This window comes from Lactuca virosa, chromosome 9, assembly GCF_052849685.1.
Source record: "Lactuca virosa cultivar CGN04683 chromosome 9, Lactuca_virosa_CGN04683_v6, whole genome shotgun sequence".
Classification (NCBI taxonomy): Eukaryota; Viridiplantae; Streptophyta; class Magnoliopsida; order Asterales; family Asteraceae; genus Lactuca; species Lactuca virosa.
The window spans coordinates 181,985,532-181,996,605 of record NC_136434.1 but is presented as its reverse complement, the minus strand read 5'-3'; the positions used below and the strand labels follow the sequence as shown (position 1 = coordinate 181,996,605).

Sequence of the window (11,074 nt, the reverse complement as noted above, 5' to 3'; positions counted from 1 at the left end):
TTACCTGAAGTAGAGTCAAACTTATTGACTTTAACATCCTTAGGTAAATTTGGCAGCTTCGCACCCAATGCCCCTTCCTTTGGCAATGGACCCTTGATAATGGGACTATCTAAGACTTAGCCTCTCTCTTTACCATTTGGTCAACCGAGTTGACTATGGCCGATCCCTTTCCATTGGGAAGAGAGAGCTTTACTGGATATCCAATGTCATCATTATCAATGTCCATAAAGTTTTAGGAAGTTGATCTTTGCAAATAGATAAGATCATTAAGGGTCTTGTCATAGTCTGTTTCATAGGAGTCCCAAAGGAACTCACTATGTGACTTAGAAAGTAGTTGAGCCACCAACTTTCTCAAGACTTTGACACCCAACACTCCCGGCTTGTCAATATATGACTACATCTCCAATATGTGATCACACATAGACCTTTGCTTGCCAATAGGGCTTGAGTGACCTTAAACTTTTCAAGAACTTATGGGTTAGGGAGAATAATTGGAGGAGGTGGAGGAAGTGAAGTTCCAAGAGATTTGGGATGATCATAGATGTCTGAACTAGACATCTTTTGGGAGATATTCAAGATAGTTGATTTAAAGTCCTTAATATAACACCCAATATGAAATATTAAGGCTAGGACCCAACACAATATTTTATAACTTGGAAGAGGGATGCCGTAATCCAAGCTACAGGATATTTGAAGGTAGGTGAATGACGATTCACCAATTTCCACCAAGATAAATGAAATGTATTATTAGGTTTTAATTGGTTTTGAAACTCCTAGATTCTTTTGAGATTCATTGAACTTTTCAAAGGCATGTTTCAATCTCGAGTGTGCCCTTCAGGTTTTGTGACTGGGATGCCGAGGATCACAAAACAAGGTGTGAAGTAACCATGCAAATTACTTGGTACCCTTAAGTGTTTACCCCTCAATCGATGTGCCGGTTAACCACACACGCTCCATCGATACTATGATAAACATTAAGTTACCCTTTTCCTACCTTGTTAAATACGAGTTAGTGTGCCGGTTAACCACACACGCTCCACTAACCGACTTAAACAAAGTGCAAAGTGTACTTTCATGGATTAGCACCTTATTCACATTTTCCTAAGTAACTAAGATTGGGTATTTATAAAAGGTTTAGTTACTTAGTATTTATCATTAATACTTTTAATGAAGGGAGAATTTATAGTCTTTGTCCTACCCGTTCGGCTAACGACCCTCCACCAGTCAAGGAAGCGGTGGGTGAGAGTGGACACCCATTAAACTGTCATTTTATAGGCAGTAACCTTATACCCCCCCTTATACACCGGCTTCGTGAATGAGGCCTACTAACGGTAAGACTGACTTGCTCTTATACATATATATAAATATTATTAACTTATAATATTATAAAGTATAAGGGTTGAATTTTAACTTTTAAAATTCTAAGGGCTAACTTGGAATTATAGTATTCATAAGTGAAAACTTTTCAAATTCCAAAACTTGAGGGCATGTTTTGAAAACTATTCAAAACTAATTAATTCCATAACTTAAGTGTTTAAAGTAGTTTTAATTAAAAGACTCTTCAAGTTCCATAACTTGAGGACAAGTTATGGAAGACTTTAAACTAATAAAAGAATGTACCTTTTTCTTTATTTTGTAACTTATGGAATTAACTAAGGTTACACATTTTATTACTTAATAAAGTGACTCTTGAACCTCCATAACTTGAGGACAAGTTATGGAGTCATAAAACCATTCAATGAAGACAAGACTCTTCATTTTGTAACCTTTGCCAACTTTTATGAGTTTTAAGAAACATTAATGTGACTTTTCATGTAACTTGAGGACAAGTTACACAAACACATTTTAGAATCATCTCTTAGATTAAAATGGATTGAAAACAACAATTTATAATAATTTTTCTATTAATCTAAGCAACTCATAAGAACAAGATAATTGGAGTCAAACTTTTTCATGTAATTAGCATAACACTTAAACTAATACAAAACATGAATCTATTGACAATTATCTTTGAAATTGGATTAGCATGAACATTACCACATCAAAAACAAGTTGATAAGTTCAAACAACTTATGGTAATGTTACTAGTCCATTTCCAGCCAAAACAGTCGAATATATGCTGTCAGGGGGTCCAACTCGTCGAGTGCACGAACCAACTCGGCGAGTTGGATGCTTTTTTCCTTGGAGTCGGCGAGTCCATCAGTGGACTCGGCGAGTCTGTTGTGCAGACAGCACCAAAATTCGATTTTTAAGCAGTTTAAGCAAGTATAACAAGAAAACAAGCCTAGGCTCTGATACCACTGTTGGGTTTTGAGCATTCTAACACTCCTATGGTGTACATGCAACCCTATAAACCTTGGATCTATGTTTTCTCTATTATACATGCAAATGAGAACTTTCCAAGGCTTTAATCCTAACTAGCATACTATGAGGCAACTATACTACAAAGACTAGTTAGATGACATACCTTTTTGGTGTAGCTTTAAGAGCTTAGCCCCAATAGTGTGGAAGCCTCAAGTGGAATCACAAATCACCAAAACACCTTCGAAGACTTTAAGAATAAGAATACTTTGGTTCTCTCTAGTGAAATCGGCTAGCCCTCTTAGTGTACCCACACTAGTGCCCATTTCACCAACCAAGGACATCTTTATATAGTGTGGAGACTAGGGTTAAACCCATGACCTTTCATTTCATATGATCCATGGGTTACACACTCCATGGACTATCCATGAAAGCTTAGCCCAAGCTAAATGAACTTGGCCCATTCCATATATATAAGAGTCCATATTTAATTAGTTCATTTTGATCACTTAATTAATTCTAAATTAAGTCTTGATCAATACTAATTAAATAATATGATTCCATATTAATATATTAGAACTTATAATATATTAATATAAATCATAAATATACTATTCTCAAAAGACTATCCATATAAATTGTGTCGGTGAAGTGCAACCCAAATGGACCATGCCGGGTCGGGTCAAGTACATACCAAATATAGTTATGGACTTAGACATTAATCCAACACCTGGCACACACCTCTCTTTCCAGGGTGCTCCCAAATCGATCCCGCATCTGCAACTCTTGGAAATCATATCCTTCAGTCACGCTCACTAGCTCGCTTTCCGATGACTAAGCTGTAACAACTGGAACATCCTCTGTCCCTAAACTGGGTCACAAACTCTTCCCTGAAGCTTCTTAGATTCTCCAAGACTCTCACCGATTCGAGTATGGATCCTGTGCTTTTAGTAGTACGGGCCCAATACTACCTTCCACACCTATCCATACTTTCCTCAGCAATCCTCCCGAATCCTCCAAGTCACTTCCTCAAACTGGTACACCCAAGTCTCACTGAGCCTCACTACTAACCCACTGAATCATATCCTAGGTTTCCCTAGGTTCCCGTACCCACCCAATCCTCAGCTGCTGGAAGATTCCCAGTAATGTCAACTAGCTACCTTATGAATATGGCCACATGCAACAGAGATAAGATAATCCTTCGAGAAAAAGACCCATCCCTAGAACGGTTGGACTCAAACAAGAGCTGCGCAATAGGGTCCAATCTGTCACTGTGAGATTATCCGGCCTGTGTTCCATGTGACTTAGCATATTCACTTAGTAGCTAACTCACATCACAAAGAGTCCCACAAAGCACAAAGCAAACAGCATTCAGACAATGGAAACTCTAACCATCATATTCCAATTAAATCATTATATCCTCTAATCAGGAATCTGTACATGCAATTCAAAGGCTCATACAATCAGGCATAACCTAAACAGGATATCCTATCACTAACTGATCAGTACTAGCATGCGAGTCTACAAGCACATACAATAGGCATATAAGGCATCCTTCCTAGATCCTTAGCCCTAATCTAGCATTCAGTTCTCATAATCATATCATATCATATCGTAACATAACATGTATGGGTATCTTGGGGAAAACTTACTTGAGCTCGGCTGATTGCAAGCATCACACACCTTGTTCTTTTCAATGTTTTTTTCTCTTTCAAATTCTTTTCAAACTTCTTTTTATAAAATGATTTTACTTTTGAAAATTTCCATACCAAGTCCTTAGTTTGAGTTCAGACACACCCGGGAGTGTGCCCGAATCCCTCAAACCAAGGCTCTGATACCAACTTGTAACATCCCACAATTCAAGACCAAAAATTTCGTTTTAATTATGTTATTATATAAAACCATCAGTATAAAAACATTCATATTAATATCTCATGTCAAAACCAAGGAGTCAATAATCAAAACATATTATCATAAAACCAATCAGAGTGTAATCCCAAAGATCTCATGTGCGGAAAACATAGTGTGATGCGCTGCGATCAAGCCGGCTCCTTTCCTTTGAAAACGAGTACCTGAAACCAAAACTGTAAACCGTAAGCACGAAGCTTAGTGAGTTCCCCCATCATACCACACACCATACAATAACATACTGTCAGGCAATTCTGGGGTGCCTGACTACCCAGGTCAAGCCATTCTGGGGTGCTTGACTTACCCAAGTCAAGCCATTCTGGGGTGCTTGACGTACCCAGGTCAAGCCATTCTGGGGTGCTTGACTTACCCGTCGGTCTGTTTCACCCGACTACCGGGGACTATTTCACCCCCTACCACTACCATATAACACACTTATACTGCCAGGCAATTCTGGGGTGCCTGACTACCCAGGTCAAGCCATTCTGAGGTACTTCACTTACCCAGGTCAAGCCATTCTGGGGTGCTTGACGTACCCGTCGGTCCTTACGACCGACATACGAGGATTATTTCACCTCCTACTACTACCATATAATATCATAGCATAAACATACTGTCAGGCAATTCTGGGGTGCTCGACCTACCCTTCGGTCCTAACGACCGAACCTGGGGACTATGCTCCCCCTACTACCACTATCACATATAACATATCATGCTAGCACATAAACATATCAGGTAGTAGCAATCCTAGATGAATATCACAAAGACAATCATCTATCATACAAATCCTATTGGTGGGCCGGCATTGTGGCTGTAGACCCACCGCTACTGGAAGGTAACTCACCTCACACTGCTGAAGTCCCGAAGACACAATCCCACTCTGTTGAAGTCCCGCAGACTCAACCCCAGCTGCTGGATGACAGATTCCCGAACTGTCAACACCAAAATAACACCCAATTAATAATTGGGTCCTACTACATAATCATAAGTACGTTCTTTGGGTAATTACCACATTACCCCTAGCTTGGCTTATTCAAGCCCAAGGCCCAAACCATAGGCCCAAAGTCAATTAGAAATCAAAGCCCAACACATGGCCCAATTTTCCAAATTGGGCCTAGGCCTATACATGGCCTCATTCTAAGGCCCAACATCATATAATCATTAAGGCCCAAACTATGGCCCATCTATGGCCCAATTTTCCAAATTGGGCCCAAACCCCTTACATGGGCCTTACCCCAGGCCCATTAATAACACAATCATCAAGGCCCAATAGAAGGCCCAACAATACACCCATGTGAAATTAGGGTTTCACATAAAATGATGATTAGGGTTAAGTGTTTCTCACTTAACCCATTAAGGACTTAATCCATTAAGTCCATCATTCTTCTAAATAAGTCATATGGTGTGATTGGGCTTAATCACACAATTCCATTATTCCAATGGCCCAAAAGTGGGTCCCAATAAGTCCAAGCCCATAAATCCAATATTAGGGTTTTCTAAACCCTAATTAGGGTTTCCAACCCCATCTTAGTCCATTAGGCCCAAATGATATGTATTTTGATCAATTAAGGTTAACTAGACTCATTAAGGTTTTACTAGGCCCATTAGTCTTCTGTTTGGGCTTTTAGATCCATTAAGCTTCATTGGGCCCCTTAGGGTTCATTAGGCCCATTAGGGTTTGTTAGTCCCTTTGTCCAAACATCCAAACAAGTCACGATCCAACAAGGCACACCGCCACCCGACACGGCGGCCGGTGGCGGCAGGAGGCGGCAGCCACCACCCTATGGTGGTGGTTTGAGTTTCTTTTCATTATTCCAATTTTTACAATTACAATGAACTCACGAAATAAACACACACACATACGATACTAAATAAACACACACCCGCTTCCACCCTTGTGGTGGTCGGTGGTGGTACACGGCGGCAGAAAGGTATAAACGGTGGCAACCACCATGGTTGGCTGCCATGGTGGTGCACTTGCTTTCCGGCGACCCAACCACTCCATACACACACACAATGGACATAAACTGATATAAATTCTCCCGAGCACATACATGTGTGAAACCCACAGCCAAGCTGAGGCTGCCCCACGCTGGAGTACTGGACGGAGCGAACCAACCGCAAGGAGGCAACGGTGGCAGCGAGCCACAACGACAGCAGTAGCGGGCGGCGGGTCGTGACTGTGGTCTAGCGCTGAAATTATGGAGGAGGAGGGATGAAGCAAATAACATCAGCAGCAACTACGAATGAGGGAATCTGCTCGGTCTTCATTGATGGCATAAGGGCCACCGACGTCGCTGGGAGATGCGGCGTCCGACGGTGGCTTCGTCTTCCTCACAGGCGGTGCAACGACTCCAACGGCGGCTGGAACAACAGTGGGGGAGGAGGATGGCGGACGTCCCACGGCAATGCAACAGGTGGAACCTAGTTGTCGGACTCGGTGATGCAACTGGTGGCCGACGAGGGCTCTAACGGTGATGGCAGCAGTCGGAAGTGAAAATGGAGAGGGTGGCGGCCGGTGAGGGAGGTATAAGGTTGGAGGGTGACGGCTGCATAAGATGGTCAATAGGGTTAGGGTTTGTTCCCTATATACCCGATGCCCTTAAACATTCTTCCATAATGCCACAATTAGTCCCTCACTTCCCATACCTTTTCAAACTAGGCCCAAATTTTACCTTTTCTACCCCAGCTTCAGAAACCCCCTTCAAATTTGATAACTGATTTACCAAACAGCCCCTAGGCCTCAAAAATCTCTTCAATGAAGTCCCAATAATTTCCATTTAGTCCCTGCCTTCCATAAAACTTAGAAATTAAGTCCGGATTTTACACTTTTAACCCCCAATCTCTTAGAGTGTGACAATTAGCTCTACGAGACCATCATTTGATATATAATTATTTATTTTAGGGCTTCTATTCGTTCATTAATTTGTTTATTTATTTAATAAATAAACAGGGTGTTACAACTTATATGAAATACCACTTGATAGTTAAATATTAGGATAAATGTATGAACTTAGTAACTTATATATCCTACAAAAATATATACCATCTTTATTTGAAAAAAGAGATAAGATAAAAAAATTTCTATCAAATTCATTCATTTCGAAAAAAAAAATTCAAAATTATTATGCAACTACTTAATCACCTCAACTTTTCACTTCATTTAAAATATAATCCAACTTAATGTTGCTCAAAAGATGAATACTTGACAAAAAAAATACATAAATTAACAACAAATATTATAAATAAAAAAGACAAATAGAAGTTAACAATAAGATAAAATGAAAAAGAAAAAGTTTAACTCAATATGTTACTTTTCTCTTGCGAATGTTGTCAAGGGCAAAAGAAAGAAATCGTTTTGACTTTTTCTTCTCCATAGACCCCAAACATTGAAAAATCTAAACACTTTTGTTGCACCTGCAAAAAAAAGGATCAATAAAATTCTATTAAAATTATAAAAAATAATCAAGAATGGACAATGAGATATAGCACTTGTTTCTAAAATAATCCTTGGATCATTGTAGGCCACAAACAACAGGATTTTTCTTTGATTCAATGAGTTTGCAAGAAATATCAATTTAGTTTTTATAATCGATTTTTCAGTATAAATGTGATTTTCGGTCTCATATATGAAAGTAAGTTAGCTCTTTCTTGCACTTAAACATTACACATTGAAAGTAGGATTCTATAATAAAAAACAATGAAAATATGACGCTATTTCTTCCAATTAGCCCCAAATAAATTAAAAAGACCAGATACAATATGCATTTATCTATTTCCAAAAATGTTAGAAATTACAAATATGTCACCAAAACCGTAAGTTACCTCGATGTCGTGTCACCGACCCATGAGCTACTTCAGGTCACATCAGAAAGCCTATTAAATATCATCACCAATACAAAAGGTAAGAAATATGAATGTAGTTCTATTGTTGTGACATCTTACCTTCTTTTTTATCCAAAAGAGAAGTGAAAATGTAAGTTTGATTCCAAATATTAATTGAACCAAAGGACTAAGTTTGACTTGATCTTTCTTTTTGGATTTGGAGTACGCAAAGCTAGCAGCCAACTTGTTTACTTAATTCCAATAGCAACCGAATCATGAAGACCCATGGTGAGATATCCAAAACAGGGGATGCAATGAGAAGGGTAAAACAGTCATCCAGGGGAGGAAATCCAATAGGCAAGAATATATAGTTTCCTAGTTATCCACAATTTTGTTGATTATTCCTATACATTCTCTACCACGCCCTATATGCAGCAAAAACATTATTTTTGAGTGATACCATCCAATTAAAGTGGTATTTGGGTCCAATTTTCCATCAGCTACATGACTATGATTACAAACCTCAGGTTGTTGCTATAACTAATCCTCAATGCAGCAAAATAGTAAACAGATTCACTGATGCAGCTGCACCCAAATGACAGGGGTATTTTGGTCTAATTTTGTAACAGTTCTGGATATGGATATGTTTTGTGATCAGTTTCCATAAAAATTATCACATATTAAAAAACTGTATTTCATAAAACCAAATATATCACGTGAATCCTAATCTTTTAATCAAATACATCATGTGAATCATCACATATTAAAAAACGAAAAAAAATGTGCATCTTATAACACCACATAATCTTTTAATCAAGACAAAATCGAACCTGAGATACCAATAATCAAGCCTGGGAAATCATAAAACCCTATTTCAAGAGTTATGAAGTAAAAAATGCAAAAAAAAAACCAACAACACCGTTTATTTAACACGTATAGGTGTTCATAAGTCCTAATCAGAAAAAATAAGAACATGATTAAAACCATGGTGTTTACGAAGCCCAAATCTGTTAGAAAAGAGGTAACATGAACATGATACGTTTACCTGCGACATGGAAAACTCCAACTAATAAAAATTGACCTGGTGTTATCTTTTCCACTTTCATCTCCTGGACAAAGAGCTTCGCATAAAAGAAAAATCAATAAAGCTCAAAAGACACTATAAAAACAAAAACTGCAGAGTAGGGATAAAATGGTGCCTCAATTTGGCTGATTTCACCTTTTTGAAGTCGAGTTTCCTCTTTTTAACCATTCTTGGTTCCCTACAAAAAAAGACGAACAACATAAGATGAGTGAGTGAGACAGGGAAATAAATTGAGGTCGTCGGTTTCTAGGTCTAGGGTTTTAGTAGCAATAGCTTATTGGTTGTGCGGTGGTGGAAGGTTATATGGTTCTCCGGTGACGCTCAAAGCAGTGGATTATGGTAACAGTGTCAGTCAGCAGGTTGGGGCTAGGGTTTTCAATAGGATTTCTAGATCGTGAAACAGAGAGACCAATAGCGGAGAAGGAAGAAGTGGTAGTGGGGATTTTGAGATCTATGATGGCGGTGAAGGTGAAGATGGTGTCAGTGAAGGCGTCATGGTGAAAGTTGCAGATCGTGGTGGCAGTCGAAGCAACAACCGAGATGAACGACACAGAAGGTGGTCGGTGGACTTCTACGGCAGATGGAATAGCAGAACAGAGGAGCGGAAGGTGTATGATGGATTTTTTTGTGGTTGTCGAGGGAGCGTGAGGTGAGGTGATGGGTTATATAAAAATTGACAACACAATCAATCCTCCTGGTTCTTTTATTGGTGCGGATATGGGTGGCTGAAGGAGGCTTTATAGAGTAGTTCCACTTACCTATTCAATTGGCAGAAAATATCGGTTCTTCTTTGACTATTGACCAGTTTAATTTGAAGATTGACCAGTTCAATTTGAAGATGAGAGCTGAAGACCTATTCAAAACGTGAGTAATTCAAGAACTTGTTGACCAACTAAGATCTGGTTTTTCATATGCATAAATTCATTGTACAAATTGCATTTGGGTATGTACCTCTTAAAATTCAGCCTTTGACCAAATTTGCATAATAAGTATAAGTAATAAGTAATAAAGATATATAGACTTAGGTTATTCTATTCAAAATAATTATTGTGTTATTGTATGCATAAATGTGTGCCAATCAATTTTACTTATTTTAAGAAAGTGATTAATATATATTTTTGAATTAAATATAATTGAAAAATATCATCTAATTTAATTACAAGGGTATTTTAGTCAATTAATATAGATTTAATAAAGGAAAATCGCATATTTTAAGGGATCATAGATTCTATTAATTTTAAAAATCTGATTTTACGAATTATAATTCTTTTAATTCGGATATTCTGACAGAATATGTTTATGAGTATATTTCAAAATAAAAATATTCTTGAACCATAAATAATAAAAATATTCTTGAACCTATTTCTTGATCATGACTTTAACAACTTCTTGTAGAATAACAAATTCTTGAACAATCAATTGAAGAATAAAAACAAAAAAATACATAATTTCTTATAGAATATGGGTAACAATTGTTAAGAATTACATTAGAATGTTACACTTATTAATAACAAAAAAACACAATATATAAATCATTCTACCAGAATATACTATTATATATAGTTTTTTCAATACATTGTATATTATTATGGTAGAATAATTCATTCTTTTTGGAAGATTGGTGGTCATTGTTCATCTTCATCTCATACAATGTTCATCTTCAAGATTCTATTCTGACAGAATCAGAATTCAAGCTTTCATTCCAGTAGAATTGGGATTCGTGATTCTATACCGATAGAACTACAATAGTAGAAAATACACAAATCACAAAGGAAATATTGAGATTTAATTCCCACATAATCGGAATTCGCCACCATCTATAGCAGTGCAAAGAAGGGATAAAAATGGTAAAAATCCGAGAAATTTGAAAAGAATTTCGGATATTGGGTAAAATCCGTGAAGATCTGAAAGTCGTGGGGGCTCAAAATGAAAATATAACCCATATTCTTCAATTTG

General features: G+C 37.8%; 1 long non-coding RNA gene across 2 annotated transcripts; it reads right to left on the bottom strand.

Moving 5' to 3' along the window:
* Positions 1-4,238: 4,238 nt before the first annotated feature.
* On the bottom strand, positions 4,239-6,750 carry LOC145141132 (uncharacterized). 2 transcript variants are annotated; one of them, XR_013722457.1, is made up of 3 exons: positions 6,264-6,750; positions 5,054-5,141; positions 4,239-4,385 (listed from the first exon to the last, which is right to left on the bottom strand). It is a non-coding gene; the product is annotated as an uncharacterized LOC145141132 (long non-coding RNA). The 2 variants fall into 2 exon arrangements; XR_013722458.1 differs by having other exon boundaries at positions 4,239-4,373.
* Positions 6,751-11,074: the final 4,324 nt, after the last annotated feature.